This window comes from Oreochromis aureus, linkage group 4, assembly GCF_013358895.1.
Source record: "Oreochromis aureus strain Israel breed Guangdong linkage group 4, ZZ_aureus, whole genome shotgun sequence".
Taxonomy (NCBI): Eukaryota; Metazoa; Chordata; class Actinopteri; order Cichliformes; family Cichlidae; genus Oreochromis; species Oreochromis aureus.
In genome coordinates this window covers 22547072-22567035 of record NC_052945.1, presented here as the reverse complement: position 1 = coordinate 22567035, position 19964 = coordinate 22547072, and the positions used below count along the sequence as shown (strand labels likewise).

The window sequence follows — 19964 nt, the reverse complement described above, 5'->3', positions numbered from 1 at the left end:
GTATTGTATTGCACACTGTTATTATTGCACATTAATTATTATTTAACTTTGTTATAAATATAAATATTATTATTGTTACTGTTTTTTTTACCATTGTTACCTCCCTCCCAAAAGTCCAGGCAGGTAGCCAGTCAGGTCAGCTATTTGCATTGATTAGGGCTATTGCCTTGTTGTAAAAGCTGTCCTTTAGTCTATTTGTTCGGGACCTCAGCAGCCTGAACCTCCTGCCAGACGGCAGCAGCTTAAACACCCGGTGTCCTGGGTGTGTACAATCCCGTGGGATGCTGCGGCCCTCTTGAGACAGCGAGTGCTGTACAGGTCCTTCAGGGAGGGAAGAGGATGTCCAATGATTTTTGGGCCATATTGATGACCCTCTGAGTGCCTTTCTGTGTGCTGTGGTGCAGCTGGAGAACCACACGCCGATGCAATATGTCAGCACACTTTCAATGGAGCAGTGGTAGAAGATGGTCAGCAGCTCCTTCTTCAGGTCCATTTTCTGAGGATTCTCAGAAAGTGGAGACGCTGTTGGGCCTTCTTTAAAACCGCAGAGATGTTAGAGCTCCATTGGAGGTCTGTGTCTATGTTCACACCCAGAAACTTGAAACTGGAGACCCTTTCCACACACTATATGTGATGAATGAGCTACAGTGCTATCTTAATGTAATATAAAAAAACAAAACAGCTGTAATAAGGTATACAATCCTTACTTTGTTGACTGAATATATTATATAAATAATACCCTGGCAATATGAAATGTATATGTAACCAATTTTGTTGAATCATGTCTTTCAGTTTTTATTCAGTTAGATTTTTCTGTTTTTTTTTGTGTTAGTTATCGCTCTCTTTTCTTTGTCTATGCGTGGAGCTGTTTGCACATTGTTGGGAAGGATAATACTAAATACTGGGGGCTGCTAATAGTTAATAAAACTTGAACTTTCCATTATAATTTCACTTTATTCTAATATATATATATTAGAATAATATATCCCAAATACTTAGCAATAGAAGGTACTAGATAATAAGATAATTCATTATTATTTGCTTTTATAAATTAAAATTATCTAAAAGATTTTTCCCCTTTTTAATTTTATGTCTTTATATGAGAGTTGACTGGAGCTGTTTTTGCAGTGTTTTCAATACAGTAATGACCAGTCAGACTGTACTGGTGTTTTTAAACTAGAAATAGAAAACCTTAGAGATGTTCCAGAGATGTAGTAAAGGAGGACATAAAGAGGGGACATGAGTATGTGACACTGGAAGTGAGCAGCCCAAAGAAGATGATGACCACCCACCCAAGGCTAGAAGGGTAGTGGTCATTGCTGAGGCCATTGCCCAAGTGAGAGAAAGCAATTCACTCCGAATCTAATGGGTTCTGCTTTTGCACATACTTCCCCTATGTTTAATTAATTTCAGCATGGTAGGTTTTATGTAATATTGCAGAAAGAAAAGCACATCACCAAAAATTGTAAGGCCGTCTGTTTTGTAAAGTATAATAGAAATAAAGGGAAAAAAACCAAAAACCCCCAAAACAGTCCAAGCTAGATTTCAGTCATTTATTCAAAATATTTCCATGACAACTATTGGACAGAAATTACATTAGTGCATATTCAAGGTTATTTTATAAAGGATCTCAGATACATATTGCTCTCATTCAGATTTTTCCAGTATTCAGAGTGATTAGGGTTACACACTAGTGAAGATTAGAAAGAAAATCCTCTCCTGAGAGAACTAAAAATACAACCCAGTACACACACCACTTTTGTCATCATCATATGGCCAAAGAAAACAACATAAAACAAAACAACCCCCCCAAAAAAAAAAAAAAAAAAAAAAATTCTGTAGTTTAGTTTAAGACAGAGAAGAAGTGAAAGTCTATGGCTCAGAACAAAATGCAAAATCCAAGAAATGGTTTCGGTTCCTCTTGAAAAATTAAACTGAAATGTAAGCTTACAATTTATTCATTTACAGGGTAAATTCAAATTTTGAGTGCAGAGAGAGTGCAACGTACCTTTTCTGAAATTAAAACTCCTTTAAGCACGAGTGAACACAAAGACTCAATACAAAAGTTAAATACCAAACAATAAATTAGGTTCATAAATTAATAAAAACATCTTGAAGCAACAGCTGTAATAACATAAATAAAGAAAACTGAGCTGCTCATCATTCACAAAGACCCCCGGGCCCCCGAGAAAAAAAAAAAATGGCTACTGTGTTTTTATTCCAGTGTTGCAATATCTAGGCTCAACTTCACTATCCTCTGTCCATCAATGTTCGGCAGCATCTCACTCCAGAAGAGAAAGGGGAATAAAGTTTCACAGCCTGCATAACCTGACACAGTGTTTCCTACAAGTCACACACAGAAAAGGCTGCCTGTGCGTGTCATTAAAACCCACATGGACATTAGGTTGTCTGCTCTAAGATAAAGATGTGTGGACGTTGGGTTTTGAGGACCATTCAGTAGCTTGCAGGAGGTTCATTAACCTCTGAAAAGTAATGTCAATGCCAGTATCACTACCAGTATTTCCCATCTAAAGACTGTACACACATTGTTTTCATGTAAACAGATGCATTTTCCTTTCCACACACACTCAGACCTAATTTACAAATCAGTCATCAACCAACATTTCTGAAAAGTCTGAGGACATTTAATGAAATTACGCACCAAACTATTGCTGTCATCGAAGACGTGTTTTTCATTCCTTAGCATTCAAAAACAAAAAAAACAACAAAAAAAAAAACTATGTTGGGATTTTTTTTAAGTCCCTTTCCCCTGCCTTGTTTTCACATTATTAGTCCTTATACACAGTTTGCTGACCGTGGCCTCTTTCATCATGCATTATGTGTCTCCTTACGTGGATCCGTCGTACTCGTCTATCCCCTCCCACGGCACCCTCTTCCTCTGACTGACCAGTTCCCAGCGATGAACCGAGCCTCTTGAATCTAAAAGGTGCAAGCCTCCTGGTCCAGATCCTCTGTTGTTCTCATAGATGAGGATATTGAGGGTTTCTTTGAATATTCGGGCTTCGGGAAACTCAACCTAGAAGCACAGGTGTTTGGGAAAGGAAAGGTCGCTGAATATTTATTTGCTGTGTACAGCAACCTGAAAATGTGCTTATTTGTAATAAGTATATGTTCAGGGCATAAGCCCAATACTGGTACAGGAATAAGTTTAAAAATCATAATTGCACATCACTTTCAATTAGCCACATGCTTCCTGCCTCTTAATGTAGAAAGCTCAATAAATGACTCCAGTGGGAGGGTTTCTCTTTGGATTTACTGTAGGTTAATTAAAAGGCTGCCATCATTACCAGTGTAAGTGTATTTCTCAAAAATGTTGAACAAATGCTTTAATATTTATTAAACAATGCTTACTTTGGTCTGCTTCTTCTCTGTAGCATAGACAATGGAAGTGCAGCACACTTCAGCAATCTTGCGGCCTTCGCCATAAAAAGACCAGCAGCAGATCTCATCCCCCAGCACGTCTTTGACAAACAGGACGCGGCCATTAAATCGCAGGACGAGTTTGTCAAACAGTTCAATGTTCTTCAGCAGGTTATCGTCAGAGTTGCTGGTCACAGTAGAGCAAGAAAAAGTAAGCATCTATGAACTTTGTGGATTCATTATCATTTTACAAATCCAAAGATCTTACCTGGTGTATGAGTATTTGTTGTTTCCTCTGTTGTTCTGCAACTTTACTACTGGCTGTAAGAGCAAGAAAGAGCAACATTAATAAGAGGGTACGTTTAATATAACCTAAAACGAGACAAACACTTAAACTGTTTCTTTCAGTTAACAGTAAGTGAGGAGCCTTAAACCAAATGGGTCAGTTAAGTAGAAAACACACTGCTGGTGAACAACACAATAAAAACAAAAATAAAATTGCAAGCATCTAGTGCTACACTATTAATTTCCTACAAACGTGTTGAGAAAGTTTCTGGACACAGAAAAGCTTTAGGGCTTTTATTTTGAAATGCACAAGGAAATGCTGAGTTTCTGTTGACAGGGTAATGCTGTAATTTGTGAAATGGGAACCACACTCTTTACACAGATGTTTTAAGAAAAAACAGGTCTGTCTGTAATATACAGGGAGTGCAGAATTATTAGGCAAGTTGTATTTTTGAGGAATAATTTTATTATTGAACAACAACCATTTTCTCAATGAACCCAAAAAACTCATTAATAGCAAAGCTGAATGTTTTTGAAGTAGTTTTAGTTTGTTTTAGTTTTAGCTATTTTAGGGGGATATCTGTGTGTGCAGGTGACTATTACTGTGCATAATTATTAGGCAACTTAACAAAAAACAAATATATACCCATTTCAATTATTTATTTTTACCAGTGAAACCAATATAACATCTCCACATTCACAAATATACATTTCTGACATTCAAAAACAAAACAAAAACAAATCAGCGACCAATATAACCACCTTTCTTTGCAAGGACACTCAAAAGCCTGCCATCCATGGATCCTGTCAGTGTTTTGATCTGTTCACCATCAACATTGCGTGCAGCAGCAACCACAGCCTCCCAGACACTGTTCAGAGAGGTGTACTGTTTTCCCTCCTTGTAAATCTCACATTTGATGATGGACCACAGGTTCTCAATGGGGTTCAGATCAGGTGAACAAGGAGGCCATGTCATTAGTTTTTCACCACCATGGTTAATTATTGGCGTTGATCGACTTGGTAGGAATGATGGGACTGACCTACAAACAGGTCAGTGTTTTGGAAGGTTACTAGAACATAACAAATTAAATTCATGTTCAGTTTTGGGTCCATTGTACTCACTGAATTTTGTCCGATTTCTTCCATATTTAGATAAAGGATTGTTTTAAAAGAGAGCGGCAGGTTTTGGAGGAGTTCACATCCATGGCACGTGATTAGGGGCGTCCCCACGCCTAAGTATCTCCTATTATTAAACAGAATTGATCTGATCTGGGAAGTTGATTGTATTTGATGAAATGTAGTGCCTATAATTTAAAACTCTGTATTGTGGTTTTACTTACAGTCCACCTTTTTGTGCTGAAGTTTCAGGCAGAGGGACAGCCCCAGCTCACTACAACTAGCATGGAGACAAACTTTATGAAAATGTACAATCAGACCCTCTATTTGCATAAATCACATTTGACATTCCCCAACTCCCCAGATGTTTGGCTGGTCCATGCCACCAAACAGCAGCCATCATGAATTCAACTCTAGTCTTCAGCGCTGCTTTCAATGTAAACAACCCCAGATTTCACAGTGCAACTTTTGACAGAAAGTGGAGAGCCTTGCTAACTCCTAATGCTCCTTTAATCACAGATATTGTCAATGCTGCCATCTATTGACCAATAATGGATCTGACAGCAATATTGTGTTTTAGCCAAGACACCATAAAGATGGCTGTATCTACTGTTACATCCCCATTTCTGAAGTATCATTCTGAAGCCTGAAAATGAGGATTTCTGCCATTTTGGTTTCAAAACAAAGATGTCAGTAATATGAGCACGGGTGGGTCTGACTGTCAAACCACATGTTCGTGGCTTTCAGGTAGATTTAAATCATCTGCGTTTTACAGCATGAAAGCTGCATGCATGTTTAATACCATCCCATTTTTTTCTGGAAATGTTAGAATGAAAAAGTCCCCTTTTTTAAATATATATGTGTATTGTAAATGTTTCACAGTCTGTGCAATCAATGATTTTTCTGCCTCCATGTTTTCTTCTGCTTTCATTGAGTCTCTAACATAATAATCTGCAATATTTGATAGTATGTTAAAAAGTACATGCATTTTCAGAAGTCGTGAAATCTTCTTTAGCACATCACAGGTGGGTGTGTGCTTACTCCTGCAGACATCAGCCAGAGATTGTAAATTCTAGCTAGTATCAATAATTGGCTGAAGGCATATCAGGATTCTGTGCATTTTAATACTAAATTCTAATTTTCTTCTCCTCTGTAAGAATAGGTGAACTAATATTCTAATCTACAATATTTGATCATGTTGATGAAAATCAGATTTGCTCTCTCTTAGTAAAGGAAAAACATGGGGTGAATTTTAGGCCTAATCTTAAAACCTGTGGATTTTAGAAATATTAGAATTTATTCAGATCTGGAGATACTGTAAATTAGATTCTATTAAGAACTCATGCTTGAAATGAGAACATATCACACATTTTGTGTCACAGATTATTAGGCAGAGGACTCACTGCAGGACTCTGAAGTTTAGAGAGAAGGTGAAGGTTCATTTACGATGTGGCACCAAGTGAGAATATATACATATATACAGTGAGACCGATAACACAGAGTTCCAGGGAGTGGAGGGGGTCCGAAGGAAGGTCCAAGGCGGGGGTACACACGCTCCTCTTCAACTTAATCCACAACTCACTCTGAATGTCCACTCCAAAATACTCACGCTCACTCACACACATCCACAGAACTCCAGATGGCAGGGAATCTAGAAGGCCTGTACACAGAGAAAAACAATGTTAGGAGGAAACTCTAGGGGATCACAAGGAATACTTTGAAAGGCTAGGCTACACTGACGCTAGGCAGTGTGACAATCAGCGAGGAAGCAGCCTCTCTTGCCATCTTAAGTAGTCTGCCAGGATCAGTGTGAATGAGCCACAGGTGTGTGTTCAGGGCGGGTTCAGAGGCGGGAATCAAGGTCCAGTTCCGCCCCTGGTGGGAGAGGCGAAGACGAAAAACACACACCACGACCTCTCCAGATCTTGAGAACCATGACATTTTCTATATAATATTAAGAGAAACTTTAAGAAAATAAAATAACTTTGTAATTGGTACGTATCACACTGAAGTGATGTAAATGTGTTTTGGTTTTTTTGGTTTTTCTAGTGCTGTCAGCGTTAATCTCGTTAAAATGACGTTAACACCATAACTGCATCAGCAAATCTCCGTTAGCGAGTTAATGCGGATCGCCCCCGTGCGAGGGCTGCACGGCGTCAACGTGTTAGCGCTGTGCAGCCCCATGCACGGGCGATCCGCGTCGTCATATAGTATGAAATGGTTCATCTAAAGGACCTGACCTTTTCAAATAGCCCTCAACGGTAATCCTAGAAAACCTCAAAGAATAACTTACCTTCATCCTTTGAAGCCTTTCGTGAGAAAATAGTTCTGCAGCCCAAAACATTCAGTCCTGACTCATCATGATACAAGCAGATTTCTTCGAGTTAGACAGCACAGTAGTTGAACATACCATTTTGCTGTAACATTTAGATGATAAACTCAAAGTATTTAAGCAGGCATGAATGACTTCCTGCCTGTCGTAGTTTCAGATATAGTGTTAGATTGGGTGGGCCACCTCTGGTGTATTATCATCACCTAATAGCTGAATGTACAATATCAATCCACGTTCACTCAGTTAATAATTTATTCATTAATCTCCACCTAAACGAGGTGCTACGTTTGTAGCATGGGCATGGTTTCGTTTTGAAAAGTCTGACATGGACCTTTTGTTTAATTTGAATTATGAAATATCTAAATGTTATTTTTACTTGATTCTAATCTGCTGCTGAGTCTCTTACACTGATGGGAATGCAAATAACAGAAAACATTTATGTTCCTCACATTGTTCAGTTGGGAAGCAGACATTGAATGCTTTCCACATATTGGCAGAAGTGTTGCTAATAATATAATCTAGTTTATCTTTGATGTTGTATTCAGTCACATATAGCTTCAAATTTCTCACAGATTCTGTAACCAGTGTGTAATCTTTTGAAGTGGTCAAAGGCCAGCAGTTTGAATTTCAGCTGTATCCTCTCGGTCTCTTTAATTTTAAAACTAGCCAATTTAAAGTCTACAATTTGTTTTCTAGAAGCTTTTCATACGATTTATCTTGGGGTGCCTTATATGCATCCACAGGTGTGCCACCAATTTACTCAAATGGACTCTACTAACCTAGCAGAAGCTTCTTAAGCTCAGAATGGAATCGTCTGGAGTTTTCTTATTAATTAAAGACAGAATAAACTTAGTGTACATGTACTATATGATGAAAGTGATCAAAATAGACAGTGCTTTCTCTCTTTATTGTGACATTTAACTAATTCAAAAGATACCAACAGCCTTCCATTTCGGGTTTCTGGACACTTGTGCCGGGCAGTACAGCATGAATTGTCCACAGCAGAAAGCCATCACAAATGCATTATTAAGTGACTTGATTATTGGTTGCAACCTGCTCCTGTCTGTTGTGGAAAACAAGAGCAAATACAGCCCAGTATGTCTCAGAACAGTTACATCAAAAACAGAGAACCTGTTAAAAACTCAGTTGAGTGAGGCTGATCGTGTTTCAGTCACTGTGGACATTTGGTTGGACCAAAAGATGAAGGGTTTCCTTGGTATCACTGTGCACTGGATACAGAAAGAGACAGAGAGAATACAATAATTTTAATAATAATAATTTTATAGCCTATACGTTATCTTTAAAGTTCCAACCTTTCTAATGCCATTACAGTATAACTTTATGTTGTGGTCACATGACGGTACAGCATTGTCTCTGCATTTTCTACCCACAGTTTGAACTAAATAACAAATAACACGTGTATTTATTCAACTTACAGACAATGAAAACAAACAGAAATCAGAGTGTAAAATTTGAAGGCTTTTATTGATGTTAACTTTTTTTTAAAGTTATTAAAAAGGAAACCCAAACAGACAAACCCCTCTGAGCAAGCACTAGGCGACAGTGGGGAAGAAAAACTCCCTTTTAAGAGGGAGAAACGTCCGGCAGAACCAGGCTCAGTGAGGGGACAGCCATCTGCCGCGACTGGTGAATGGGTTCCCAAAAGTCCATCAATTAAAAAGAGCCATTATAATTTTAAAACTAGCCAATTTAAAGTCTACAATTTGTTTTCTGGAAACATTTTCAGTCGATATCATGATGTTTCTTCTACATTACATCAACCTTGTTTTGTCTCCTGGTGCAACAAAACAGTCGGCCTATAAATGAGAAAAAACGACGTATGCAACCTGGTTTCTTCGATAGTTTGGCTGCCTCCTCTATGAAAATGTCAACAATTTTATCGTCGAATCTTGGGATATCTGATTCCATGATTTCCAGAATTAATTCTGGATCTTTCCACCTTTTACACAGGGCTTTGAAAATGACCTTGTGGAAGTTTTTTAACTTCTTTAAGGGGATTTTATCAATGTCACCCCTTATTTCAGCCCAAATTTTGTTGGTAAGCCTGTTGTAGATGGCAAAAATCCTTTCCGGACTGATGACTATGCCTGATTTTTTTACAAACTTTTCAACCAGCTGTTCCAAACAGATTTCCAATGAAAATCTGTATTTTTCCTCATCCTCGGAGTGTTCAGAGGCGCTTTGCGTGGAGTCACAGTTTTTTTCGTGTTCTTCCTCCACAGAAAGCACCTCTGAGTTTTCAGAGGTGCTTTGCGTGGAGTCACAGTCTTTTTCGTGTTCTTCCTGATCCTCTAAATTTTCACAGTCTTTTTCGTGTTCTTCCTGATTCTCTAAATTTTCACAGTCTTTTTCGTGTTCTTCCTGATCCTCTAAATTTTCACAGTCTTTTCGTGTTCTTCCTGATCCTTTAAATTTTCACAGTCTTTTTCGTGTTCTTCCTGATCCTCTAAATTTTCACAGTCTTTTTCGTGTTCTTCCTGATCCTTTAAATTTTCACAGTCTTTTTCGTGTTCTTCCTGATCCTCTAAATTTTCACAGTCTTTTTCGTGTTCTTCCTGATCCTTTAAATTTTCACAGTCTTTTTCGTGTTCTTCCTGATCCTCTAAATTTTCACAGTCTTTTTTCGTGTTCTTCCTGATCCTCTAAATTTTCAGTGCTGCTTTGCGTGGAGTCACAGTCTTTATTGTCTATTGCAGTTCTGGGCTTGTCAGTTATTGTTTCGTGATTTCGTATGAAAGGGAATTGCCGGTTATTAATCAAGTCAAACTGATTATTCCTGACATCAATCATACCATTAGTGATATTGAGTGTTAAATTACCCACGTTGTGCATTGTTATGTGACTTCGAGAGTTATTGCAAAACGTTTTTTTCTGTGAAAAGAAATAAGGCGCATAGTTTAGTTCTTCCATGACAACTGTGTTGGAAGTCTGCGACCAACATTCAAATTCATGAGCTGCCTCTGTTTTCTCTGGGGCCTCTGTTTTTGTGCTAGTGTACTTTTTCTTGGAGCTTTTTCTTTCTGGATTGTCCTTAATTTTTTTACTGCCCATTGTAAAAAGATTAATGTGTATTTATGTGCTGACAATTTGTTGTCCCTTTGTTAAAGCTGGCTTTCGAAAATCCATTGGTACAGGGGGGTATTTATACCCTCGGTTTTAAACTGAAATCCTTTTAAGTCAGTGACGTACTTGATGTCTTTGAACTTAGCTCCGCCCACTTCGGGTAAAAACGGAAGCGTTGCTTAGCAACCGGTGCACGCGCCTCTGGCTGAATCCGTTCGGAGCAATGACTGTAAAAAACATGGACGACGCGACAGCTCCCCAAAAAGGAAGCCAAAACGTCTCTATCGCCCCCTGGTGTCTGGCTGCAGTATAGGTCATAAACCCCGCCTCCTCCATGTTATCGGATGGGACTGGTGTCAGACTAAAATAAATTTATTCTCCTCAGGTAATTTTTTTCCAAAGATTCTTTCTTTTGTTTTCAATAGTTCTCATCATGCTGATTGATGTCCAAGGGGTCTCCTCTCCCATATGATGTTAAATTGGGGTGAAACGTCATCATAACAGCTTTGGCTACGTCCACACGTACCCGGGTATTTTTGAAAACGCAGATTTTTCTATGCGTTTGCACCTTTCGTCCACACGTAAACGGCGTTTTCGGTCACTGAAAACGGAGATTTTTAAAAACGCCTGCCAGGGTGGATATTTTCGAAAACTCCGTTTTTGCATTTACGTGTGGACAAGAAAAACGGAGAAAACGCAGCGTCAAAGGTGTGCGCCTCTTTTGACGTCACACTGTGCGCCACGTTTTGTTTCGGTAAAATGAATTTCTACAATACTGTTACTGTTAATTGTACTCTCTGCAGTGTTTAAATGCTTACATATACACACACAGTTACTGTCCCTCCACACATACGACTCGGTTCTGCTTCTACTCCCCATCTTTGTTTACTATTTCCCACCGAGGCTTCTAGACTTCTGATTGGCCAACATTTCTACACGGTTTGGAATATATCGCCACCTGTTGCTTTGGCATGCTCCTAGCAGCGTTTTCCTTCATTTCTGCGTTTACGTGTGGACGGGATTATTTTTTAAAACGAAAACGGAAAATCTCCGTTTTCAAAAATACCCGTGTACGTGTGGACGTAGCCTTTGACTGGCAGCTGCAGTCACGGAGAAACTTGCGTATCTCTGTTCGGGAATAGCAGATAGAGCATAGGCTCTGAGAACGTTTACGTTACGAAAACACACGACGGACTGTAACCTGACAGCCTGAGGTGCTCTTCAGTAAACTGGACTACCCGACAGAAGGACCCGAGGCCCCGCTGCACTTTTTTCGGTAAATTAAACGTGTTTGTAAGCTAATCCGTAACTACCGTCCTTAGCTAGGTCCTGAGACCTAGCTAGCTAAAATGAGCACTCGGCTGTCGGGGTTCGTTTAGCTAATCTGTGCAGGTGAATGAATTTACCCTGACTAAAGAAATCAAGAGAAACGCCCCGGGCTACTCAGTCACTAATTACTGTTACTGTACTTTTATGACAAGTATTATACTGTAAAAGCAACAGGCTGCACCCTGCTTCAGCTCCTGTGCAGAGCTGAATATTAAATATGTGCAAACAGCAGCATGTTTTCAGTCTCTTGCCACATCTGTAAAGACAGTAACATTTTTTTTTTTTTTTAAAAAGCTTGTACTTCAGTAACTCCTCATTAATCAGTAACTATGGATTAAAGTACTGTAGTGTACTGTAATACTGAAAAAAATGTAAGAGAAGAACTCAGATCCTGAGTGTGTGAGAACAGAGAAAGATCAGCTTTATTTCAGTTTTGAGGGATACAATTTATATTTGAGTTTGATGGTTCTGTTCTCTTTGTGATTACAGGAGCTGCCCTCAGATTCAGACCTCAGCACCACCCAGTGACAGCAGACAGATCATCCAACATGTTAACTGAAAATGAACTGATGAAAACAGTACAAAGGTTAAAGTACCACATGTGCTGTAGTGAAAGCTGCAGCTGTTTTATTGATAAAGACAAAAAGGAGTAATCACCCATGTAACTGTGTCACTATATATCAGCATTAACAGGACCACAGTTTGGTGTTTCACAAAGCTGCTGATCTCAGACCTGCACAGCTTCTGTTTTAAACACTTGATGTACTCAGCTGCATGAAGAGCATATGAGATTTTCTCTAACACAATTAAATAAAACCTGATGAAGGTCAAAGGTCGTCACTTGTATGTTGAACTACAAACTTATGATCTGGAATTCTTTCACAGTTTTTTGCAGATAGTGTGTTATTTACCATAAAATGATTCAGAGTTATTCATACCACAGTAACCAGAGAGGATCATATGTTTTTAATATATAACTTTCTACAGGACTGAATATAATATCTTTATATAAAAGTCCGGAGCCTCTGGGGAGTATCCGAGTATTTATAACATTACACACAAACCTAAGGTCTCCATCACAGTGTTCATGAACTGCTGGGTTTATCCATCTCCTGGATCGGGCCTTCGGAGGAGTGCTGAAGATTTCCCTGTGAGGGAGCTGCTGGTGAAGATCATGAGTCCTGCTTGATCAATGCGATGAGCTTCAGTCTTCCTGGTGTTTCTTAAATGATGCCTCTTTCAGTGGGTCAACAGAACTTATCCTTATCCTTGTTTCCTATATAAGATAACTCTTTATTGTCATTGCACAGTCATACATAGTACAATAGTACAATGAAATTGGAAAACTGTCCTACATTGGCACTACATATAACACAACACGACACGATCGACACATCACAACGCAACACAAACAACACAACACAGTATAATAACTTAGTAATACAAAAGAATAAGTGTATTGTATTGCACACTGTTATTATTGCACATTAATTATTATTTAACTTTGTTATAAATATAAATATTATTATTGTTACTGTTTTTACCATTGTTACCTCCCTCCCAAAAGTCCAGGCAGGTAGCCAGTCAGGTCAGCTATTTGCATTGATTAGGGCTATTGCCTTGTTGTAAAAGCTGTCCTTTAGTCTATTTGTTCGGGACCTCAGCAGCCTGAACCTCCTGCCAGACGGCAGCAGCTTAAACACCGGTGTCCTGGGTGTGTACAGTCCCGTGGATGCTGCGGCCCTCTTGAGACAGCGAGTGCTGTACAGGTCCTTCAGGGAGGGAAGAGGATGTCCAATGATTTTTGGGCCATATTGATGACCCTCTGGAGTGCCTTTCTGTGTGCTGTGGTGCAGCTGGAGAACCACACGCCGATGCAATATGTCAGCACACTTTCAATGGAGCAGTGGTAGAAGATGGTCAGCAGCTCCTTCTTCAGGTCCATTTTTCTGAGGATTCTCAGAAAGTGGAGACGCTGTTGGGCCTTCTTTAAAACCGCAGAGATGTTAGAGCTCCATTGGAGGTCTGTGTCTATGTTCACACCCAGAAACTTGAAACTGGAGACCCTTTCCACACACTATATGTGATGAATGAGCTACAGTGCTATCTTAATGTAATATAAAAACAAAACAGCTGTAATAAGGTATACAATCCTTAGTTTGTTGACTGAATATATTATATAAATAATACCCTGGCAATATGAAATGTATATGTAACCAATTTTGTTGAATCATGTCTTTCAGTTTTTATTCAGTTAGATTTTTCTGTTTTTTGTGTTAGTTATCGTCTCTCTTTTCTTGTCTATGCGTGGAGCTGTTTGCACATTGTTGGGAAGGATAATACTAAATACTGGGGGCTGCTAATAGTTAATAAAACTTGAACTTTCCATTATAATTTCACTTTATTCTAATATATATATATTAGAATAATATATCCCAAATACTTAGCAATAGAAGGTACTAGATAATAAGATAATTCATTATTATTTGCTTTTATAAATTAAAATTATCTAAAAGATTTTTTCCCCTTTTTAATTTTATGTCTTTATATGAGAGTTGACTGGAGCTGTTTTGCAGTGTTTTCAATACAGTAATGACCAGTCAGACTGTACTGGTGTTTTTTAAACTAGAAATAGAAAACCTTAGAGATGTTCCAGAGATGTAGTAAAGGAGGACATAAAGAGGGGACATGAGTATGTGACACTGGAAGTGAGCAGCCCAAAAGAAGATGATGACCACCCACCCAAGGCTAGAAGGGTAGTGGTCATTGCTGAGGCCATTGCCCAAGTGAGAGAAAGCAATTCACTCCGAATCTAATGGGTTCTGCTTTTGCACATACTTCCCCTATGTTTAATTAATTTCAGCATGGTAGGTTTTATGTAATATTGCAGAAAGAAAAAGCACATCACCAAAAATTGTAAGGCCGTCTGTTTTGTAAAGTATAATAGAAATAAAGGGGAAAAAACCAAAAACCCCCAAAACAGTCCAAGCTAGATTTCAGTCATTTATTCAAAATATTTCCATGACAACTATTGGACAGAAATTACATTAGTGCATATTCAAGGTTATTTTATAAAGGATCTCAGATACATATTGCTCTCATTCAGATTTTTCCAGTATTCAGAGTGATTAGGGTTACACACTAGTGAAGATTAGAAAGAAAATCCTCTCCCTGAGAGAACTAAAAATACAACCCAGTACACACACCACTTTTGTCATCATCATATGGCCAAAGAAAAACAACATAAAACAAAACAACCCCCAAAAAAAAAAAAAAAAATTGTAGTTTAGTTTAAGACAGAGAAGAAGTGAAAGTCTATGGCTCAGAACAAAATGCAAAATCCAAGAAATGGTTTCGGTTCCTCTTGAAAAATTAAACTGAAATGTAAGCTTACAATTTATTCATTTACAGGGGTAAATTCAAATTTTGAGTGCAGAGAGAGTGCAACGCACCTTTTCTGAAATTAAAACTCCTTTAAGCACGAGTGAACACAAAGACTCAATACAAAAGTTAAATACCAAACAATAAATTAGGTTCATAAATTAATAAAAACATCTTGAAGCAACAGCTGTAATAACATAAATAAAGAAAACTGAGCTGCTCATCATTCACAAAAGACCCCCGGGGCCCCGGAAAAAAAAAAATGGCTACTGTGTTTTATTCCAGTGTTGCAATATCTAGGCTCAACTTCACCGTCCTCTGTCCATCAATGTTCGGCAGCATCTCACTCCAGAAGAGAAAGGGAATAAAGTTTCACAGCCTGCATAACCTGACACAGTGTTTCCTACAAGTCACACACAGAAAAGGCTGCCTGTGCGTGTCATTAAAACCCACATGGACATAGGTTGTCTGCTCTAAGATAAAGATGTGTGGACGTTGGGTTTTGAGGACCATTCAGTAGCTTGCAGGAGGTTCATTAACCTCTGAAAAGTAATGTCAATGCCAGTATCACTACCAGTATTTCCCATCTAAAGACTGTACACACATTGTTTTCATGTAAACAGATGCATTTTCCTTTCCACACACACTCAGACCTAATTTACAAATCAGTCATCAACCAACATTTCTGAAAAGTCTGAGGACATTTAATGAAATTACGTACCAAACTATTGCTGTCATCGAAGACGTGTTTTTCATTCCCTTAGCATTCAAAAACAAAAAACAACAAACAAAAAAAATATGTTGGGATTTTTTTAGTCCCTTTCCCCTGCCTTGTTTTCACATTATTAGTCCTTATACACAGTTTGCTGACCGTGGCCCCTTTCATCATGCATTATGTGTCTCCTTACGTGGATCCGTCGTACTCGTCTATCCCCTCCCACGGCACCCTCTTCCTCTGACTGACCAGTTCCCAGCGATGAACTGGAGCCTCTTGAATCTAAAAGGTGCAAGCCTCCTGGTCCAGATCCTCTGTTGTTCTCATAGATGAGGATATTGAGGGTTTCTTCGAATATTCGGGCTTGGAAACTCAACCTAGAAGCACAGGTGTTTGGGAAAGGAAAGGTCGCTGAATATTTATTTGCTGTGTACAGCAACCTGAAAATGTGCTTATTTGTAATAAGTATATGTTCAGGGCATAAGCCCAATACTGGTACAGGAATAAGTTTAAAAATCATAATTGCACATCACTTTCAATTAGCCACATGCTTCCTGCCTCTTAATGTAGAAAGCTCAATAAATGACTCCAGTGGGAGGGTTTTCTCTTTGGATTTACTGTAGGTTAATTAAAAGGCTGCCATCATTACCAGTGTAAGTGTATTTCTCAAAAATGTTGAACAAATGCTTTAATATTTATTAAACAATGCTTACTTTGGTCTGCTTCTTCTCTGTAGCATAGACAATGGAAGTGGAGCACACTTCAGCAATCTTGCGGCCTTCGCCATAAAAAAGACCAGCAGCAGATCTCATCCCCCAGCACGTCTTTGACAAACAGGACGCGGCCATTAAATCGCAGGACGAGTTTGTCAAACAGTTCAATGTTCTTCAGCAGGTTATCGTCAGAGTTGCTGGTCACAGTAGAGCAAGAAAAAGTAAGCATCTATGAACTTTGTGGATTCATTATCATTTTACAAATCCAAAGATCTTACCTGGTGTATGAGTATTTGTTGTTTCCTCTGTTGTTCTGCAACTTTACTACTGGCTGTAAGAGCAAGAAAGAGCAACATTAATAAGAGGGTACGTTTAATATAACCTAAAACGAGACAAACACTTAAACTGTTTCTTTCCAGTTAACAGTAAGTGAGGAGCCTTAAACCAAATGGGTCAGTTAAGTAGAAAACACACTGCTGGTGAACAACACAATAAAAACAAAAATAAAATTGCAAGCATCTAGTGCTACACTATTAATTTCCTAAAAACGTGTTGAGAAAGTTTCTGGACACAGAAAAGCTTTAGGGCTTTTATTTTGAAATGCACAAGGGAAATGCTGAGTTTCTGTTGACAGGGTAATGCTGTAATTTGTGAAATGGGAACCACACTCTTTACACAGATGTTTTAAGAAAAACAGGTCTGTCTGTAATATACAGGAGTGCAGAATTATTAGGCAAGTTGTTTTTTGAGGAATAATTTTATTATTGAACAACAACCATGTTCTCAATGAACCCAAAAACTCATTAATATCAAAGCTGAATGTTTTTGCAAGTAGTTTTAGTTTGTTTTTAGTTTTAGCTATTTTAGGGGATATCTGTGTGTGCAGGTGACTATTACTGTGCATAATTATTAGGCAACTTAACAAAAACAAATATATACCCATTTCAATTATTTATTTTTACCAGTGAAACCAATATAACATCTCCACATTCACAAATATACATTTCTGACATTCAAAACAAAACAAAAACAAATCAGCGACCAATATAGCCACCTTTCTTTGCAAGGACACTCAAAAAGCCTGCCTGCCATCCATGGATTCTGTCAGTGTTTTGATCTGTTCACCATCAACATTGCGTGCAGCAGCAACCACAGCCTCCCAGACACTGTTCAGAGAGGTGTACTGTTTTCCCTCCTTGTAAATCTCACATTTGATGATGGACCACAGGTTCTCAATGGGGTTCAGATCAGGTGAACAAGGAGGCCATGTCATTAGTTTTTCACCACCATGGTTAATTATTGGCGTTGATCGACTTGGTAGGAATGATGGGACTGACCTACAAACAGGTCAGTGTTTTGGAAGGTTACTAGAACATAACAAATTAAATTCATGTTCAGTTTTGGGTCCATTGTACTCACTGAATTTTGTCCGATTTCTTCCATATTTAGATAAAGGATTGTTTTCAAAAGAGACGGCAGGTTTTGGAGGAGTTCACATCCATGGCATGTGATTAGGGGCGTCCCACGTCTAAGTATCTCCTATTATTAAACAGAATTGATCTGATCTGGGAAGTTGATTGTATTTGATGAAATGTAGTGCCTATAATTTAAAACAAGAACTCTGTATTGTGGTTTTACTTACAGTCCACCTTTTTGTGATGAAGTTTCAGGCAGAGGACAGCCCCAGCTCACTACAACTAGCACGTGGAGACAAACTTTATGAAAATGTACAATCAGACCCTCTATTTGCATAAATCACATTTGACATTCCCCAAATCCCCCAGATGTTTGGCTGGTCCATGCCACCAAACAGCAGCCATCATGAATTCAACTCTAGTCTTCAGCGCTGCTTTCAATGTAAACAACCCCAGATTTCACAGTGCAACTTTTGACAGAAAGTGGAGAGCCTTGCTAACTCCTAATGCTCCTTTAATCACAGATATTGTCAATGCTGCCATCTATTGACCAATAATGGACCTAACAGCAATATTGTGTTTTAGCCAAGACACCATAAAGATGGCTGTATCTACTGTTACATCCCCCATTTCTGAAGTATCATTCTGAAGCCTGAAAATGAGGATTTCTGCCATTTTGGTTTCAAAAACAAAGATGTCAGTAATATGAGCACGGGTGGGTCTGACTGTCAAACCACATGTTCGTGGCTTTCAGGTAGATTTAAATCATCTGCGTTTTACAGCATGAAAGCTGCATGCATGTTTAATACCGTCCCATTTTTTTTCTGTAAATGTTAGAATGAAAAAGTCCCTTTTTAAATATATATATGTATTGTAAATGTTTCACAGTCTGTGCAATCAATGATTTTTCTGCCTCCATGTTTTCTTCTGCTTTCATTGAGTCTCTAACATAATAATCTGCAATATTTGATAGTATGTTAAAAAGTACATGCATTTTTCAGAAGTCGTGAAATCTTCTTTAGCCTCTCATCACAGGTGGGTGTGTGCTTACTCCTGCAGACATCAGCCAGAGATTGTAAATTCTAGCTAGTATCAATAATTGGCTGAAGGCATATCAGGATTCTGTGCATTTTTAATACTAAATTCTAATTTTCTTCTCCTCTGTAAGAATAGGTGAACTAATATTCTAATCTACAATATTTGATCATGTTGATGAAAATCAGATTTGCTCTCTCTTAGTAAAGGAAAAACATGGGGTGAATTTTAGGCCTAATCTTAAAACCTGTGGATTTTAGAAATATTAGAATTTATTCAAATCTGGAGATACTGTAAATTAGATTCTATTAAGAACTCATGCTTGGAAATGAGAACATATCACACATTTTGTGTCACAGATTATTAGGCAGAGGACTCACTCGCAGGACTCTGAAGTTTAGAGAGAAGGTGAAGGTTTATTTACGATGTGGCACCAAGTGAGAATATATACATATATACAGTGAGACAGATAACACGGGGCTCCAGGGAGTGGAGGGGGGTCCGAAGGGAAGGTCCAAGGCGGGGGGTACACACGCTCCTCTTCAACTTAATCCACAACTCACTCTGAATGTCCACTCCAAAATACTCACGCTCACTCACACACATCCACAGAAATCCAGATGGCAGGGAATCTAGAAGGCCTGTACACAGAGAAAAACAATGTTAGGAGGAAACTCTAGGGGATCACAAGGAATACTTTGAAAGGCTAGGCTACACTGACGCTAGGTAGTGTGACAATCCAGCAAGGAAGCAGCCTCTCTTGCCATCTTAAGTAGTCTGCCAGGATCAGTGTGAATGAGCCACAGGTGTGTGTTCAGGGCGGGTTCAGAGGCGGGGAATCAAGGTCCAGTTCCGCCCTGGTGGGAGAGGCGAAGACGAAAAACACACACCACGACCTCTCCAGATCTTGAGAACCATGACATTTTCTATATAATATTAAGAGAAACTTTAAGAAAATAAAATAACTTTGTAATTGGTACGTATCACACTGAAGTGATGTAAATGTGTTTTGTTTTTTTTTGTTTTTTTCTAGTGCTGTCAGCGTTAATCTCGTTAAAATGATGTTAACACCATAACTGCATCAGCAAATCTCCGTTAGCGAGTTAATGCGGATCGCCCCCGTGCGAGGGCTGCACGGCGTCAACGTGTTAGCGCTGTGCAGCCCCATGCACGGGGCG

General features: G+C 38.8%; 1 long non-coding RNA gene and 1 pseudogene across 2 annotated transcripts; both read right to left on the bottom strand.

Annotated features, from left to right (window-relative positions):
• Positions 1-2935: 2935 nt before the first annotated feature.
• On the bottom strand, positions 2936-6619 carry LOC120439786. Of its 2 annotated transcripts, XR_005612761.1 has the most exons (5): positions 6523-6537; positions 6392-6442; positions 3650-3702; positions 3373-3568; positions 2936-3037 (listed from the first exon to the last, which is right to left on the bottom strand). It is a non-coding gene; the product is annotated as an uncharacterized LOC120439786 (long non-coding RNA). The 2 variants fall into 2 exon arrangements; XR_005612760.1 differs by having other exon boundaries at positions 6392-6619.
• A 9111-nt stretch (positions 6620-15730) lies between these two features.
• LOC120440016 lies at positions 15731-19199 on the bottom strand (annotated as a pseudogene).
• Positions 19200-19964: the final 765 nt, after the last annotated feature.